Source organism: Carcharhinus amblyrhynchos, chromosome 2 (genome assembly GCF_965287045.1).
Source record: "Carcharhinus amblyrhynchos chromosome 2, sCarAmb.v2.hapA, whole genome shotgun sequence".
In the NCBI taxonomy this organism is placed as follows: Eukaryota; Metazoa; Chordata; class Chondrichthyes; order Carcharhiniformes; family Carcharhinidae; genus Carcharhinus; species Carcharhinus amblyrhynchos.
Window position 1 is genome coordinate 64,072,424 of NC_137325.1, and position 18,644 is coordinate 64,091,067.

Genomic DNA, 18,644 nt, shown 5'->3' on the forward strand with positions numbered 1-18,644 from the left:
TAATGAGATTCTGTCTTGTTTTCATCTGGTAACTTTAGTAGACCAAAAGATATTATACTTGTTATATTTCTCATTATGCAACCCACGTATGTATACTTCAAAAACCTTGGTGATGGAATTGTTTAATAGACACTTCCAAAAAAATCATGATAATTGGATTAGTTTTCACAGAAGATAAATATACAAATACAATATATTATATCAACTGTTGACAGAAAACAGCTTATAAATTACATGTAACTAGAATAATATGTGTTGAAAGCTCATGATTTAGTAAGTGAGCTGTGAAGATTATAAGTGGCTTGTAATAAAGCAACTGTTCCATCCCTGAAGTTTTATCAAAAACAGCAAGCTTGAAGAATATAATCATAAAATATATTTTTGCTTCATCAAAACTAATCTTTCCACATCCTGGCCATAAAGAGGATGATAATATGTTGGCTTACATCTACAAAAAGAGAATAAGGAAGGGATATTCAGAGGATGATTCTGACCTCTTCCAGTCTTTGCCTTGTTTTGCATCTGATCCTATGTTAACAAATGACATATTAAGTAAAATTTAATTAAAGTACCTTGTTCAGCCAAAAAAATCACATATACAGATGGAGACAAAAGTTTCAAATTCATTTATCACACAGTACAAATGAAAATGTTCTCCATGCAATTCAAAATAATATCAACAGAATATCGTACCATTAATTATGACTTGAATATGTTTGAATACTTTTACATAAAGCTTAAATATTTAAGAAAAGACCAGTAAATGGTAGGTTGGTTTTTGTTTTGGCTTAACCATAAACTGATTATTAAAATATCCACCTGATTGCATATGTTTTGAGTTGAACAGTGGCTTGAAATCCAAGTTGTTCTCACTGTAATAACTATTACAGGACCCTATTTAGGAAACAGCATCTTATAAGGTACATGAAAATAACAGATAATAGCGTGACAGCAGGAGACTCAGTTCCACACTTCAAGAAAAGAATTTTTTGTGTTTGATTAGCTAAACTTCTCAAATGTCAGCCTTCATCACTGAACAACTGTAAATGCCAGAGTCAAACATGAGAGCTGGCTTTCAAGAGGTCAAATAGTATGTAATTCTATTTTTTTTGCTTTTTAGGGTTGATAGTAAAATCTATTTCATATTTCAGTAGAATAGCACCGACTGGTATCCTTGTCATTTTAATGTACTATAAGACCATAAGATATAGGAGCAGAATTAGGCCACTTGGTCCATCAAGTCTGCTCCGCTATTCAATTATGGCTGATATTTTTCTCATCCCCATTCTCCTGTCTTTTCCCCATAACTCCTGATCCCCTTATTAATCAAAAAATTATCTATCTCTGTCTTGAAGACACTCAATGACCTAGCCTCCACAGCCTTCTGGAGCAAAAAGTTCCACAGATTCACCACTCTCTGGCTGAAGAAATTCCTCCTCATCTCTGTTTTAAAGGATTGTCCATTTAGCTTGAGGCTGTACCCTCTGGTTCTAGCTTTTCCTACCAGTGGAAACATCCTCTCCACGTCCACTCTATCCAGGCCTCACAGTATCCTGTAAGTTTCAATAAGATCCCCTTCATCCTTCTAAATTTCAACGAGTACAGATCCAGAGTCCTCAACCGTTCCTCATACGACAAGCTCTTCATTCCAGGAATCATTCTTGTGAGCATTCACTGGACCCTTTCCAAAACCAGCACATCCTTCCTTAAATATGGGGCTCAAAACTGCTCACTATACTCCAAATGGGGTATGACCAGAGCCTTATACAGCCTCAGAAGTACATTCCTGCTCTTGTATTCTAGCCCTCTCGAGATGAATGCTAACATTGCATTTGCCTTCCTAACTGCCAACTAAAACTGCACATTATCCTTAAGAGAATCTTGAACAAAGGCTTCTAGGTCCCTTTTTGTTTCTGATTTCCTAAGTATTTTCCCAATTAGAAAATAGTCTATGCCTCCATTCCTCCTTCCAAAGTGCATAACCTCATAATTTTCCATATTGTATTCCATCAATCACCTCTTTGCCCACTCTTCTCACCTATCCAAGTTCTTCTGCAGCCCCTCCTGCTTCCTCAATACTACCTGACCCTCTACACATCTTTGTATCATCTGCAAACTTAGCAACAGTGCCTTCAGTTCCTTCCTCCAAATTATTAATGTATATTGTGAAAAGTTGTGGTCCCAGCACTGACACCCAGGGCACACCACTAGTCACCGGCTGCCATCCTGAAAAAGATCCCTTTAACCCCACTCTCTGCCTTCTGCCAGTCAGCCAGTCCTCTATCCAGCCAGAATCTTACCCTTAACACCATGGGTACTTATTTAACCATCTCCTATGCGGCACCTTATCAAAGGTCTTCTGGAAATCTAACTTTCTTGTTACCTCCTCAAAGAACTCTAACAGATTTGTCAGACATGACGTCACCTTGAGAGAGCTGTGCTGACTCAGTCCTACTTTATCATGCACTTCCAAGTACTCTGCGATCTCATCTTTAATAATGGACTCTAAAATCTTGCCAATTACCGAAGTCAGGGTAACCAGCCTATAATTTCCCATCTGCTGCCTCCCTCCCTTCTTAAACAGCGATGTTACATTAGCTACTTTCCAGTCCTCTGGGACCCTTCACCTTAAGTTCCCTAATCAAGTCTAACTCATTACACATCACCAAATCCAGAACTGTCTGTTCCTAGAAGGCTCTGTCACAAGCTGTTCTAAAAAACTATCTCTTAGACATTCCACAAATTCCTTTTCTTGGGATCCACTACATACCTGATTTTCCCAGTCCACCTTGATATTGAAGTCTCCCATGATTATTGTAATATTGCCTTTTTTATGCCTTTTCTATCTCATGATTTATTTTCAGCCCCATATCCTGACTATAGCTCGAGTGCCTGTACATAACTCCCATTCGGATCTTTTTACCTTTGTAATTCCTCAACTCTACTCACTGATTTTTCAAAAGCTCTTGGGTCCATTTTTATGCCAGCAACAATTTAGTGCAAAACAGCAAGCAATATTAATACAATCCAGTGATTCCTGAATGATCACCACCGATGCCTTCAAAATTTCCTCAGCTATCTCTTTTAGAACCCTGGGGTGTGCCCATCCAGACCTTTCAGTTTCCCCAGAACCTTCTCCTTAATGATGGCCCCTATACTCACCTGTGCCCCCTTTCTCTCCTGGAGCTCTGGCATCCCACTGGTATCTTCCACCATGAAGACTGATGCAAAGTAATTATTCAGTTCCTCTGCCATTGCTTTGTTTCCTATTATTACTTCGCCAGCCTCATTTTCCAGTGGTCTTTTCTCTTACCTTTTATATATTGAAAAAAACTCTTCTTATCTTCTTTTATATTATTAACTAGTTTACACTCATATTTCATCTTCTCCCCTCTTATTGCTTTTTTTACTTGTCCTCTGCTCGCTTTTAAAGGCTTCCCAATCCTCTGGCTTTCCACTAATCCTCACCACTTTGTATGTTTTTTCTTTTGCTTTTATGCTGTCCTGATTTCCCTCATCAGTCATGGATGTCTCATCCTTCCCTTAGCATGTTTCCTCCTCCTTGGGATGAATTTCTGTTCTGCCTCCCAAATAATCCCCAAAAACTCCTGCCATTGCTGTTCTACTGCTAAGCTCCCTTTCCAGTCAACTCTGGTCTGCTCATCCCTCATGTCTTTGTAGTTACCTTTATTTAATGGTAATACCGTTACATGTGACTCCAGCATCTACCTCCCAAACTGCAGGGTAAATTCTATCATATTGTGGTCACTGCTCCCTAAGCGTTCTTTCACCTTAAGTTCCCTAATCAAGTCTGCCACATTACACATCACCAGAACTGTCTGTTCCTAGAAGGCTCTGTCACAAGCTGTTCTAAAAAAACCATCTCTTAGATATTCCACAAATTCCTTTTCTTGGGATCCACTGCCTACCTGATTTTCTCAGTCCATCTTGATATTGAAATCTCCCATGATTATTGTAATATTGCCTTTGTTATGCCTTTTTTATTTCCTGATATATTTTCTGCCCCACATCCTGACTATTGCTCGGGGGCCTGTACATAACTCCCATCCGGGTCTCTTTACCTTTGTGATTCCTCAACTCTACCCACTGATTTTTCAAAAGCTCTTGGGTCCATTTTTATGCCAGCAACAATTTAGTGCAAAACAGCAAGCAATATTAATACAATCCAGTCTTCTTTTGGTACAAAGAAAAATATTAAACAGAATCTTTGCAATGTACATGGGCTATGGGGTTGGAATTCTAGGGGATTTCCCTGTAAACTTGCCATTTTTCTGATGATGGCTTTTAACTTGTTCTCAGGCTGTAGTTCTGAATCTAAAAATCTATCAGTCTCAGCCTTTAATATGCTCAAGGACTCATCATTCACAGCCCTGTGTGTAGAGAATTTCAAAGATTCATAACCTTCTAGGTGAAGAAAGTTCTCCCTACCTCAAGCCGAAATGGCTGAGTCCTTATCCTGTGACTCTGTCCCCAAGGTGAAACACCCTCTCCAATGGTAACTGTGACAAGCCCTCTTAAGAACTGCATGGTGGCACAGTGGCAGCACTGCTGCTTCACAGTGCCTGAGACTCGGTTCAATTCCAGGCTTGGGTGACTGTTTGTGTGGAGTGTGCACATACTCCCTGTGTCTGCATGGGTTTCTCCGGCTGATCCGATTTCCTCCCACAGTTCAAGGATATGCAGGTTAGGTGGATTAGCCATGCTAAATTGACCCCTTAATGTGTAGGTTAGGGGGATTAGTGAGGTAAATACATGGGGTTACCGGCATAGGGCTTGGGTGGGATGCTCTATTGGAGAGTCAGTGAAAACTCAACGGATCGGATGGCCTCCTTCTGCACTGTTGGGATTCTATGATTTTATGGGCTGTGTTTTCATCGTTGAGGCAGATAGCTCAAGTTGCGCACCTGCGCAAGGATATTTTGGCCCTGGAGGGAGTGCAGAGGAGGTTTACTAGGCTGATACCAGAGTTGAGGGGATTGAGCTATGAGGAGAGGCTGAATAAACTAGGCTTGTACTCGTTAGAGTTTAGAAGAATGAGGGGAGATCTCATTGAGACGTATAAGATGATGAATGGGATGGATAGGATAGAGGTGGAGAGACTCTTCCCGCTCAAAAAAGACAGTAGGACTAGGGGGCACAGCCTCAAGATAAAGGGGAGGCGGTTTAGAACGGAGTTGAGGAGGAACTTCTTCACTCAAAGGGTGGTGAATCTCTGGAATTCTCTGCCCGTTGAAGTGGTGGAGGCTGCCTCGCTAAATATTTTTAAGAAGCGGGTTGATGGGTTCTTGATAAGAGAGGGGATTAAGGGTTATGGGGAGAGGGCGGGAAAGTGGAACTGAGCCACAACAGATCAGCCATGATCTTATTGAATGGCGGGGGAGGCTCGAAGGGCTAGATGGCCTACTCCTGCTCCTATTTCTTATGTTCTTATGGAACATTTCCAGGCTCACTGTATCAAAGATGAGGCAGCAGTGCTGCATGGAATATGTAACCAGACTCCTAAAGTATTGATAGTTTATTTTATATCTTCACACATACATCTTTTTCCTCTTTGGGGGATAACTGGAAGGATTAGTAGGCTGATAATCAGCTTGTTTGAACCAAGTCGGGAACACTGCTTCCATAGCCAACAACTCCTGAGGTGGGACTTGAACCTGGAGTTTCTGACTTGGAGTAAGAAATGCTACTTGCTGAGCCACAAAATCTCCCCCTAAAGCATTTAATTAGATTAAAGTTGAACTCTACCTAAAAGCTTGATTTACCCATCTTTGATTCACAGCCCTTGATAGACTTATCTAACAAAAAGATATAAATTTCAGTTTTCATCTGGTCCTGCATCCACCTTTTGGAAAGAGTAAGTTCCAGATTCTCTTTATCCCTCAACTCCAGTTTTTTCAAGTTTTTTTGTGTTTACTCATGGCAGGCAACATCCTAATGAATCTGTATTGTACCTTCTCCATTGCCTCAACATTCAATAATGTAGTGCCCCAAACTGCATAGAGTACTCTAAATATGGATGTTAAAGTTTTCTACTGATTTATTATTCCATTTTTATTGTAATATGATGTAGTATGCCTTTTGGGGGGTATCACAATAACATCACTCAAAGAACAAAGAAAATTACAACAGAGGAACAGGCCCTTTGACCCTCCAAGCCTGCACTGACAATGCTGCCCCTGTGAACTCCCTACCCCTCAGGGGACTATATCCCTTTATTCCCATCCTATTCACGTATTTGTCCGGATGTCCCTTAAAAATCACTGTTGGATCTGTTTCCACCTCCTCCCCGGCAGTGACTTCCAGGCACCCACCATTTTCTGCGTAAAAAACTTGCCTCATACATCTCCTTGAAACTTGACCCTCATACCTTATACCTATGCCCTCTAGTAAAAGAACCTATACCCCTAGAAAAAGCTTCTGACTATCCACTCTGTCCATGTCCCTCATAATTTTGAAGACTTCTATCAGGTCACCCCTCAACCTCCATTGTTCCAGTGAGAACAAACCAAGTTTCTCCAACCTCTTCTCATAACTAATGCCTTCCATACCAGGCAACATCCTGGTAAATCTTTTCTGTACCCTCTCCAAAGCCTCCACATCCTTCTGGTAGTGTGGCAACCAGAATTGAACAATATATTCAATGTGCAGCCTAAGGTTCTATAAAGCTGCAACATGACTTGTCAATTTTTAAACTTAGTGCCCCAGCTGATGAAAGCAAGCGTGCCATATGCCTTCTTGACTACCCTTTCCACCTGCGTTCCCACTTTCAGTGACCTGTGTACGTGTACACCTAGAGCCCTCTGATTATCAATATAAAGAGAAATGTGTCACAGTCTTAGTCTCACTTTTGCTTTGGGCAGAGCACTCACAGCAGTTCTAACGTCTTCAAGATTTATACTCACATATAACTGTTCTCATGTGCTTAGTCTAAATAAATGAACCCATAAAGTGTTGACCCAATCTCTTATGATTAGAAATTATATCATTATAATAACACAATGTGGTGTTGAGCAATTGTTAAACAGCCTGGCACCAAGATTAAGTACAGGTAAAATATGGTTCACAACCTTAGATTGTGCAACATGGCATGTGACATTTTGGTCAAATTGCTTTGAAGTTGCAACACTGGAGTGTGTTGAAAATGCAAAGAAAATAGCAAAGACTGCAATTCACCCTTTCCACCGACATGTGAGACCATTTTGACCTTATTGTGATGAGATAGGCATCATCTGAGGAGTTATTTTTAAAAGCAGAAAGGAGTTTATACCAGAATCCTGAGGTTTGATAATCTTCAACAACTTCAGCACCAAGACAGAGATTGGTTGAGAAAATGCGTAGGGGAGACAGACTATTGGCCAGATTCGAACTATGACATTGAAATTGTTGTCACAAACTGGGAAGCGTATGACAAGTCAGCACAAAGTGCCTCTGATTTTACATGAAGTTCCTACCAACCTTTGGTCCAAAGTCACATCCAAACTCTTTCATGTCCACGGTACTGACATCATTGTCATCGTCGGCTACTTTACCAAGTACCCCACTATTTGACAATTGCACAACAAATCAAGAACAATTTTTCCATAGACTTCAAGTTTTATTTTCAGTTTATTTGATCTGCATAGACAGATCATTACGGATAACATATCACAATTTATTGGTAAGTAACTTTAGGTTATGTGTGAGAAGTACAATGTCAATCACTTTCCTTTTTCTCCTCATTACCTGAGATCTAAAGGTCTGGCCAAGTCAATGATTCACAGGGTGAAATATCTAATTCTCAAATATAGGCAGACCAAACGTATTCACATGTTGCAATATTAAATCTGAGAATGACAACTTTAAGTGTAGCTAATGTATTACCAGCGCAGCTCATGATTAGCAACCAGTGTGTATCAATCTATTTATTCTTCCCCATTCTACTCCCAGAAACTAGAGAGCAACTTTAAAACTACAAGGGAAAAGAACCAATGCACACAATAAAAATGCAGGTATAGAATTAGCAAGTTTACAGTTGGAACAGCAATTTCATAGGATCCCACAGAAGGTACATGGCAACCAGATCACAAGGCTTTGCTAGGAATCAAGGTCCTATGAAGTCCTTACACACAACAGCATAACAATGAAGAGTAACTGAGAGCAAATCAGATCCATTCCAGCTCCTCAACTATCATAAGGGCAGCACAGTGGCATAGTGGTTAGCACTACTGCCTCACAGTGCCCTGGATCCAGGTTCAATTCTGGGCCTTGGATGACTCTTTTTGCATGTTCTCGCCATGTCTGCATTGGTTTCTTCTAGGTTCCCACTTTCTTCCCACAATCCAAAGATGTGTAGGTTAGGTGGATGGGGATAGGGCAGGACAGAGTGGGGTGGGCCTGGGTAAGAAACACTTTCAAAGAATTGGTGAAGACTTGATGTGCCGAATGGCCTATTTCTGCATTGTATGGATTCTATACTGTCCTATTATATCGAGAACAAGATGCCAAATGCAACCAGGAACAACATCCAAGAATGATAATCTCACAATGCTCTGTGAGATATGAAACATCCAGACAAGGTTACCATTACAAGAATGTACCAGGAGATTATCTTTTCACTTTAGAGACTGAAAGATTCATCGTTCTATATTACTATATAATGGGAACTAAACATGAACATGTATTGTAAACAGTAAAACTTCTTTGGAAGGTGGAAAGTATATTTAAATTAAAAAAGGATATGTTTTAAAATGCCTTTAACGATATCAGCACGACATCGCTAGAAAGGAAATATGCTATGTGATCTAGTCTCGGTTTCACTTTTACATTCAGCAGAGCGCATGCAGCAGTTCTGATGTCTTCAAGTTTTATACTTATATATAACTGTTCTCATGTTATTGTTGTGTTTCTCTTCACTAGGTGCAGGAGGCAGACTTTTGTCTTTTCCCATTGCAAGGTTTTTCCAGGAACAGGTCACTAGTCTGTCGCTCACAACACCAGGGACCTGGGTTTGATTTCCGGCTTGGGTCACTGTCTGTGTGGAGCTTGCATGTTCTCGTGTCTGAGTCGGTTTCCTCCGCGTACTCCAGTTTCCTCCCTGAAAGACGTGCTGCTTAGGTGCATTGACCCAAACAGGGGCCGCAATATGGTGATGAGGGGAATTTCACAGTAACTTCATTGCAATGTTAATGAAAGCCTTACTTGTGACTAATAAATAAAATTTTAACTTTATAGCTTGAGGAGCACCACTCTGCATCAGTATGGCTGAGCAGGAGCTTTTCCTGCTCTTACTGACTGCCATGGTGTACATTGGAAGATGTTGTAGGTTGGCGCTTAACCTGTTTGACCACATTATGGACTCACTTTCCTTGGCCATCAAGTCCTTTGTTGGGACTCGGATCTTGATCGGGACACTACCTACTGTGCCACAAGATTCCCCAAACTGTTCTCATGAGCCAAGTATAAATTAATGAGCCCACACTATGTTTACCCAATACTTCTGAATAATAAGACAACCTCTTGCCATAAAACCCGGTGTTATTTTAGATTTTTGATAGCCTTCTCTATCTGAGGTGCTGATAAACATGTCTTATGAACCTGAATAGCTAAATCCAGCTTTGCCCCCACACTTGTCATCCCCATCAGTCTACGCTCCTTTATTTAAAATATTACTTTTCAAATGAAATCTAACACCTCACATGAACTGACATTAAATTTTTTCAACCACTAATTTTCCCACTCCACCATCCTATCAAGATCCCTTGCAACATCCTCTGATTTTCAGAATTATTAACTGTGCCTTCTATCACCCAAGGATTTAAATATCACCCCTTTTCTGGACCTATAACCAAAGTACTGACCCATCACTTTTCACTGCCAACCACTCGATGAACTTGCACTGCAACCACTTCTCAGCTGGTTTTTGTATATTTCTGGGCAACATATCTATATTTTACAGCAAAAGTCTGTTTTGGACAAGGGATGAATGTTGTCCAGCTTTCTACTCTTTTTTTGTATAGTTTGAAGGGATCTTCATGTCCAGTTGAATAGGGTTTCCTGATTAACATTTCAAAAATGGACAGCACCTCCCATGAGGCAGAAATTTGTCATCACTGAAATGTGGTATCAACTCAGATTGTGTGCTTAAATCTCTAGAGTGGGCCTTAAGCACACAATCTTGGGATTCAGAGGTGAAGTATTAGCACTGACTATGCTTAATTGGTATGTAGCTCATAAAATTAATTTGTGAAAACAAGTTCACACACAGCGCTAATCTCACACAGCTGTTACTCTGAGAGAAAATTCCTTTATCTTGATAACATTTAATTGAGAGTCCCACTTGTTTTGCAATTTTTCCAGTTGAGATAGTAAATTACCTGCACAGCACCGAACCATTAACCAGCTAACATAGTCCCTCTGGAAATTAATTGACAGTAGATACGTCACAGTCTGTATCCTTGCTATGTGTTCCAAAAATTAGCCTCAGTGGGAGTATTGAGTTGCTATGGTTCAATAGACCAGCTTCAATTGTTTTGAATAATGAAAAATATTCAATGGTCAAACATTTTTTTATGCAGCCATCTAAATCAAAGTATTTATACTTACCATTTGTGGTTAACACTTGGTTGCCAGTTAAAATTATATATATCCCAGAGAATCAAGTATCAAAAATGATTTCAGTGCATTGTTGTCACCATGCACAGATTGAACATGGTACATAAAGCAGCACAAAATTACAAATGGCATTAATGAAAAATTCTGGTAATTTGGAATATAGGCTGCCAATTTTCCTTCTGTTTCTAAAATAAAATCAATCATTCACCTACGTGGGCTTGTCTCTAGTCCTTGAGAAAGTGGAAGAATTTCTTCTTAATAAACCACTGTGATGAATGTGCATACGCAAAGTCAGGGTTTTGATTCAACAACAAAGGAACAGAGATAAATATCCATTTAGAATTGTGTGCGATGGGGATCATAACTTGGAGGTGGAAGCATTCTGGCCAGGCATTAAAGTTCAACAGATAAACTACAGCAGATTGTCTCATTTCTGCTGGGGGGGAACATGGATTTGTGCAAACGAGTTACCACATTTCCCTGCATTACTATAGTGATTCAGCAGTTCTTTGGGATGTTCTAATGTTGGTAAAGATGCACAAATGCAAGTCTTTTTTCGTTCTGACATATAATGTTGAAAGATACTCGTTGAGAAAGACTATTGTAAATGTATTTTGTGAGCTACCCAGTGCTGAATAAATCAGACGTTCCAGTTTGTAACTGTCCCAAGCACAACATTTCAATAGAACTGCTGCAATCTGGCAATTTATTTACCAAAGTCATATTTATTTGTCTATCTTTACATTTGTCTTTGTTCCCCAGTAAATGCATTCAATAACATGGGCTTTCTTATGCAAGCACCTATCCCAAGTTGTCCAAAGCCTGAAGTGCTGAAACCTGAGCACTCACCAACTGAAACATCATACAAGAAATGTCATTTATCAGATTATATTCGTTTAATTCATTGCGTTCTGCTTTGACTTGCTCCACTGCTGTCCTCTGCAACAGTCTTTGATTTCTAACTCCCTTCCGTGTCAGATAATAAATCATTGTTTGATTTGATCAATGTTTCCTTCAGCTTCATCGAATCAGAATTGCAGATGACCAGACAGTGAGACACAAACACAGGATCATGCATCGCTCTGCCTCAAAATCATTTCCCTGTCACTCACTCTCCACTGATACATTCCGACAGCTCACAGTCATGATTCACAAATTACAGGCTCCTAGCTGTAACATGCGATTAATTACCAAATAAGGGCGTAGAGGTTTCTGCAGAAAGTGTCACATCACAGGACGTATGAGTAACAACTAGATATGAATGAAGCAATATTTTTCTTAAAAGCAAATTGATCTTTTGATCATAAATGAATATTATATCTGATGTTGTCTTTAAACTCATTGGGAAACCACAGGGGTCTCCCTGCTATATAATTACCAACTCAGCTTCTTATTTTAAAACAAATTAGTTATGCAGGCTGCTCTATGAGATTGGATTAATGTTATAAATATGAAAGATCCACATTTCTCCTGAACAATTCCAGGAACTGGGAAGTTTTCCTCGTCACCCTGACACCAGTGTCTAATTTTTCAAGTCATTAATTGCCAAAAAGAATGGGCTATTTTAGGAAGTATTCTTTATTAGTTTACAGGGGTGGAAGGGAGTGTGGCCTGGACAATATTGGCCCACCCTCCTCCCTGATCCTGGTCTGGCAGGCACTAGCATTTGACTGCGATGGGCAGACAGGCATTAAAGACACAGATGATTGCCCAAGCACCAGTGGGATCAGTGCTGGAGGACATCAATAGGTGTGACCCTATCAATTACACCAATGTCACACTCTGGGACTTTTCAACCACATTACAAATGTTGTGAGCCAAAGAACACAGCAAGTACAATACAGCCATGAGCTGAATGTGGCTGCAGAGTTAGAGGTGGGTTTGGAGTCGGGCATGCCAGCAATTTTGCATAAAAGTACAATGTGCCTGCCATTTCTAACATGCTTGCTGCAGCCATGTGACATTTCTAAAGGGAACACCTCAGCCAAGATGGCTACATGCCAGGAAGTGTGGACCAGAAATTTAGCTCATTAGGCAGCCAGTTAGGGAGAATGTTCCATTCATCTTCAATTTTGTCAACACGCCAGGCCCCAGGCAGTGTCAGAACCTCATGCAAGCTGATGGGGCAGCTACACAGCAAGAGGCAATTGAGTTGAGCAGCAGCCATTCAACAGCTTGATTAAAGGGTGAAAATGTACAGAGAATCTGATGGATTGTCACAGATGTTCCACTGAAGCTGGGCTCCCATAGCGAGAGTACTGAAACAGGGGTATGGGGTGTCTGGTTTTGGGTGGTGTTTACTAATCTTGGTCACAATAAGGTGCCAAGTAATTTCTGCATCTGAGGCTGTGCCAAAACATGAAGGCCACAGTTGGGCTGGATCAATGTGGAGGAGCTGCATCCTCAGAAGCACGGGCAATCTCTGCTGGATGAAGGGCAGGAGGGGCAAGAAGGCAATATCCTCAGAATAGTTTGTACTGCCAAATGCTCAACTGCATGAACATGCCTGAGTCATAAAGCTGCTGACGGCCTCACCTATCGAGGCAGGTGGTGGCTGTTCAGTGCCCACTCACAGAGAATGACATAAGGCCTCAAAGTGTCAGCTTGCAGCTTTGGAAAGAACAAATGCTGTTGCTTAGCCAGTAGTTAAATGCTAACTTAAAGCACCAGGATTTGACGGTATCAGCAGCTTAAAAAACACGTAAATTAATGGGACCAGTGATTCAGACTTCCTATATGGTCTAGAAGGCTTCAAAATGTACCTAAGTAGCCCAAATAAACAGAAAGATTGGATGGGATTTTTAGGCCTCATTATGGCGGGACCCACTGTGGACATTTGGCAGCCCAGCCAGAGGTCCGTTGACTTTTGTTGAGTCTGGATGATGCTGATGGTGAGTGGGGCTGGAAAATCCCACCAACTGGATGCAAACGCTATAACTCAGGGCATTAATTCTGGATAGATTAGTCTCATCAACATTAAATGCATTTCAAAGAGAGACCCTGGCAATTTTTGCAGTTCTTTAATTAACATATCTTAAAAGAACTGCAACCTGTAACCAGCTTAAGTTTCACTGCTGCTCATTTCAGGTGGCATCTGATGTACATGACTGATAATAAACAGAGGAACTGAGAAAAGAAAGGGTTAGATCGCACCCTGTTTGACGTTGTGACTATGGTGGAGCACAGATGGTATGACAGGAAGGATTTCTTCAGGGTGTGTGAGGTCATGTGAGCTCACGAGGATTGATGAACTCTTCACGTTCAGAAGACGTATGCTCTATTATAGGACATAAAGTTGAATTATGAAACAATAAAAAAGGCTATAAATAAAGTGTTGCAGGTTAGAGTCAGAGCTGGAGTTGACTGTTTAGTGAGTAATGGAACTCTTGGCCCTTATCCCAATTTTTGAAAAAATAGATTAAACTATTAAATTATTCAAATTCATCTTCTTCAGAAAAGTCATAAGTTTCATGTTCGAGAGAATTTAGCCCAATTGGAATTTCCATCCTTCAAATTGTTTGAAATGCAGTTGTTTACCAGATTATCAAAATTTAAGATATAGGAGCAGAATTAGGCCATTTGGCCCATCGAGTCTGCTCCGCCATTCAATCATGGCTGATATGATTCTCATCCCCAATCTCCTGCCTTCTCCCCATAACCCCGATCCCCTTATTAATCAAGAATCTATCTATCTCTGTATTAAAGACACTCAATGATCTGGATTCCACAGCCTTCTGCAGCAATGAATTCCACAGATTCACCACTCTCTGGCTGAAGAAATTCCTCCTCATTTCAGTTTTAAAGGAGCATCCTTCACTCTGAGGTTGTTCCCTTGAGTTTTAGTCTCTCCGACTGGTGGAAACATCGTCTCCACGTCCACTTTATCTAGGTCTCTCAGTATTCTGTAAGTTTCAATTAGATTCCCCCTCATCCTTCTAAACTCAATATGTCATAGAATCATAGAAATCACAGAAACCATACAGTACAGAAAGAGGCCATTCGCCCCATCGAGTCTGCACTGACCACAATCCCACCCAGGCCCTATCCCTATATCTCTACATATTTACCCACTAATCCCTCTAACCTACACATCTCAGGACAGTGAGGGCAAATTTTAGCATGGCCAATCAACCTAATCCACACATCTTTGGACTGTGGAAGGAAACCGGAGCACCCGGAGGAAACCCACACAAACATGAAGAGAACATGCAAACTCCACACAAACAGCGACCTAAACCGGGAATCGAACAAGCATGTCATTCCCACTTAACAAATATCACTTCACTTGTGAAGTTTCAGAGAACCTAACTTAATGCAATATCACCTACACAGGAAAAACATGGGTTTTCAAGACTGAAAGCCAGATTATTCTTCCCTGATGCTGGTACTGGCAAAACAATTACATTTTGTTGCCTCTCCAAAAACATCCACTCTTAAATTGAATAGGGCTCGATTCTCAGGAATTGTCATGGGGGCTGCGATCGGGCTGTGGTGGTGTTGGGAGGAGCAGCACTGTGGGAATCTCAGGCTGGCCAGCATTCGAGCTGGTGAACAAACGGGGAGGCTGACAGATCGGAGCACAGAGTTCCGGAGCTGTCGGACTCTAGTGTGAATAGGCCCACCCCCGGGTCTTTATTGATATTCATGATTGGAACCTCTGCATTACACAGAGTGTAGAGATTCGGGTCTGAAGTTGCACTGAAGAAACAGTTGTGATCTAGATCAGTTTTCTCACCAATTCAGCGCTTTTGGGAGAATCGACCCTGAGGTGTGTCAAGTGGATCAAGTGTCAACAGGGGAACATTTAGGCAATAGTAGTAATAATATCATAAAAGTTATATTAGCTTGGGAAAAGGACAAGAAGCATGATACAAAAATTTGCTGCCATCCAGCATACTTGTACCTCCATCCTCGATGGACCAGACAAAGCTTGCAGTTTTAAATTGGTCTTTATTCGCACCATAGTGAGAAATTCTGCGCGCCGCCTTGTAAAAGGCAGACTTTCTGCCTTCTACAAGGTGGCGCACAGACTTTCTGAGTGATTCACGGCATGAACAATTATATCTTTGCTTATCTTATAAATAATCTGCTTATATCAATTACAAGTTTACATTTGTTCTGAAGTCGTTGAAATCCACTTACAACTAATAGTTCTGAATACTTCATTTATATCAGGTGAATATAGTTAACCAGTTACAGCCTCTATATGCTTTTTTAACTCATACAATCGTACAGTCCCTACAATGCAGAAGGAGGCCATTCAGCCCATTGAGTGCACCAACCACAATCCCACCCTGTTCATATAACCCCAGATATTTATTCTGCTAATCCCCCTGACACTAGGGTCAATTTAGCATGGCCAATCAACCTAACCCACACATCTTTGGACCATAGGAGGAAACCGGAGCACCTAGAGGAAACCCGGGGAGAATGTGCAAACTCCACACACACAATGACCTGAGGCCGGAATTGAACCCGGATCCATGGCGCTGTGAGGTAGCAGTGCTAACCACTGTGCCACCATGCTGCTATTAATTATAATGATTAATCACTAATGAAAAACACCTACGATGGCTACACCATCAAAATATCCATACCTCCCGATATGGCTGCCACCTTGTTGTTATCAGCGTTTTCACACGCTGTCGCTTGGTCAGCTTGTTTGTGCTGCCCATCTGCAAGTGTGGGAACTGCACTGAAACATCTTCACAGCAACTTCCCAGGGAATTATGTTGTACTCAATTCACAGGGGAATTCTATTGATTTCAATGATTTCACCCCTTCAGAGCAATTGAAAATAAAAATATTTACTTGGAGGAAGATTAATTTTAGTGGAGGGACAAGAGATCTGGCTCAGCTTAATTGGAGTCAAAGATTGGCAGACAAAACTGTAATTGAACAATGGGGTGTCTTGATAGACAAGACAATTTAGGTACAGTCAATGTATATTCCTGCAAGGCCGCAAAGCCTTCAATATTCACAACATGCTTTGCATGTCATTAGTGAATCCTGGAAAGTATCATCCGGGCTCACTTGCCCTTACTTGCTTGCCAGTCGAGGTCCTCATCAGTGAGAATCATGTATGCTCCTCACCAATGGAGACCAGATGTGATGGCCTTACTAGTGGAAACGGAGGCCACTGAAGTCCCCCTGGGCAGTTGGGGGCAAGACCAAGCAGTGCATTCCCAGTGGGCAATGTCAAAAGGGAGGAGCCTGAGGGGGCGGGGCTATGACAGTGAGAGGTGGGAGGAAGCTCTGTAGAAGAGGAGGGAAGGGAGAACTCTGCAGGGGGTTTGATCAGTGAGGGCAGTGATCGACCGAGGCAGTAATCGGGTGGGGGGTGATGTGGGGTAAAGGACGATCAGCCCGGTGCGGTAATGGAGGAGGTAGGGAGGAAATCAACCAGGGTGGGGATCAGAGGGTGGTGGGAAGATGTCTTTGGTGGCAGTTGGGGGCTGGGGTTGGGGAGGCGATTGGCCGGGGTGGCGATCGAGGATAGGGAGCAATGCCCAGTGTGGTGAGCGTGAGAGGGGCAATGTTTGGGGAGGGGTAGGCAGGAGTGACAGGAGTTCCTATTCACTGTGTATTGGGGCACCTGGGCATTGGTGCCCAGGGAGCTCAGCAGCAGGCTTCATCGGTGAGATTAGGATCTGCCCCACCCCCTACTGGCGAGAGTCACATCCTGGCACTTTCTTTTGACTAAGTGCCATAAGATTGCTTTTCTAACTCACCCAAACACGAGTCTGAAAGTCTCCCATTTTCCCACTTGTTCAGCATTGAGAATTTCTTTGGTAAGATTGCCGCCAAGGATTTTAAGGGGGCAGATGTATGTAAGGAGAATATGGTTAATGCTAATACAGCAAAAGCAAAACAGTTAGAATAGTATTAAAATTGTAACATTAAAGTAAAAACATTAGGCTTATAACAATGCAAGACACAGTAAACTAAAGTAAGACTATATCGATGGGATGTAGTGGAAGTGGGGGCAAGTGTAGTACAGATGTAGTAGAGGACTCTGACACATACAGGATTAATGTGGGACTGAGTACTGTATCACCTACACAGTGATATAAGAAGGCACACAGCCCAGACCTGAGTCAGTGTGGTGTTGGCCAGTGATATGTTAAGAACTAAGATGGAGATAGCTCCATGTCTATATCTTTACTGTATATAGTTAAAAGTATTTAATTAGACTTGCTGTTAACATACACAAGACTACCAAGGATTTTTTTGACCAATTATGTAATCAACACTATTCCCAACACATGGTCCAAGAAAGCCGTTCACCACCACCTTCTTAAGGGCAATTAGGGATGGGCAATAAATGCTGGATTAGTGAACAAGGCCCACATCCTGTGAACAAATAAATATAATCCCACCTCAGAGAGCTACAGGCCAATCAGACTGGCCAGTAGCTCTATAATCCCAGCAATACCAGTGGCAGAAATGTTCAGAGTGGGATTACAAGCAGTCACCAGATTCTAAGCCCCAGAGTCCAGGAGCAGATAAATGTGGGGCTCTCACAGCAGGGAGGGGAGGTGAGGTTTGAGTAGGGGCAGTGGGTAGGTGGGGAAGGAAATAGGGATCATGATAGAAAGACCTGAATGGGGAGGAAGCATCCACTGGAATCGCCCGAAGTGGAAAGGGGCTCCTGAGGGAGGCACTCTTCCCCATCGCTGCCCAAGGCCTGAGCACAGTGACTTACCGAGCTTCCTCTGACCCCTGAACTCTATCCACTAACCTCAAAACTGAGACCAGGTGGGATAAATTTTTGCAATAACTTCTAAGAAAAGATGCTTTGCTGAGAAATTGTCATTTTTTTGCACAGTTAAAACCGATTCTGATTATTGACCCTTAAAGCGTCTTTTCTTAGAAGTTATTGCAAAAATTTATTGCTTTGAAAACTAATGAATTCTTAAAGCAAAGGTGATAAACCATCACAGTAAAAATGTCAACTTCTTATGTGCCTGATTTAAGAAAGCATCGTTTGGATACAATGCATGTGCACATTGCCACCATTTCCCTAAGCGCAC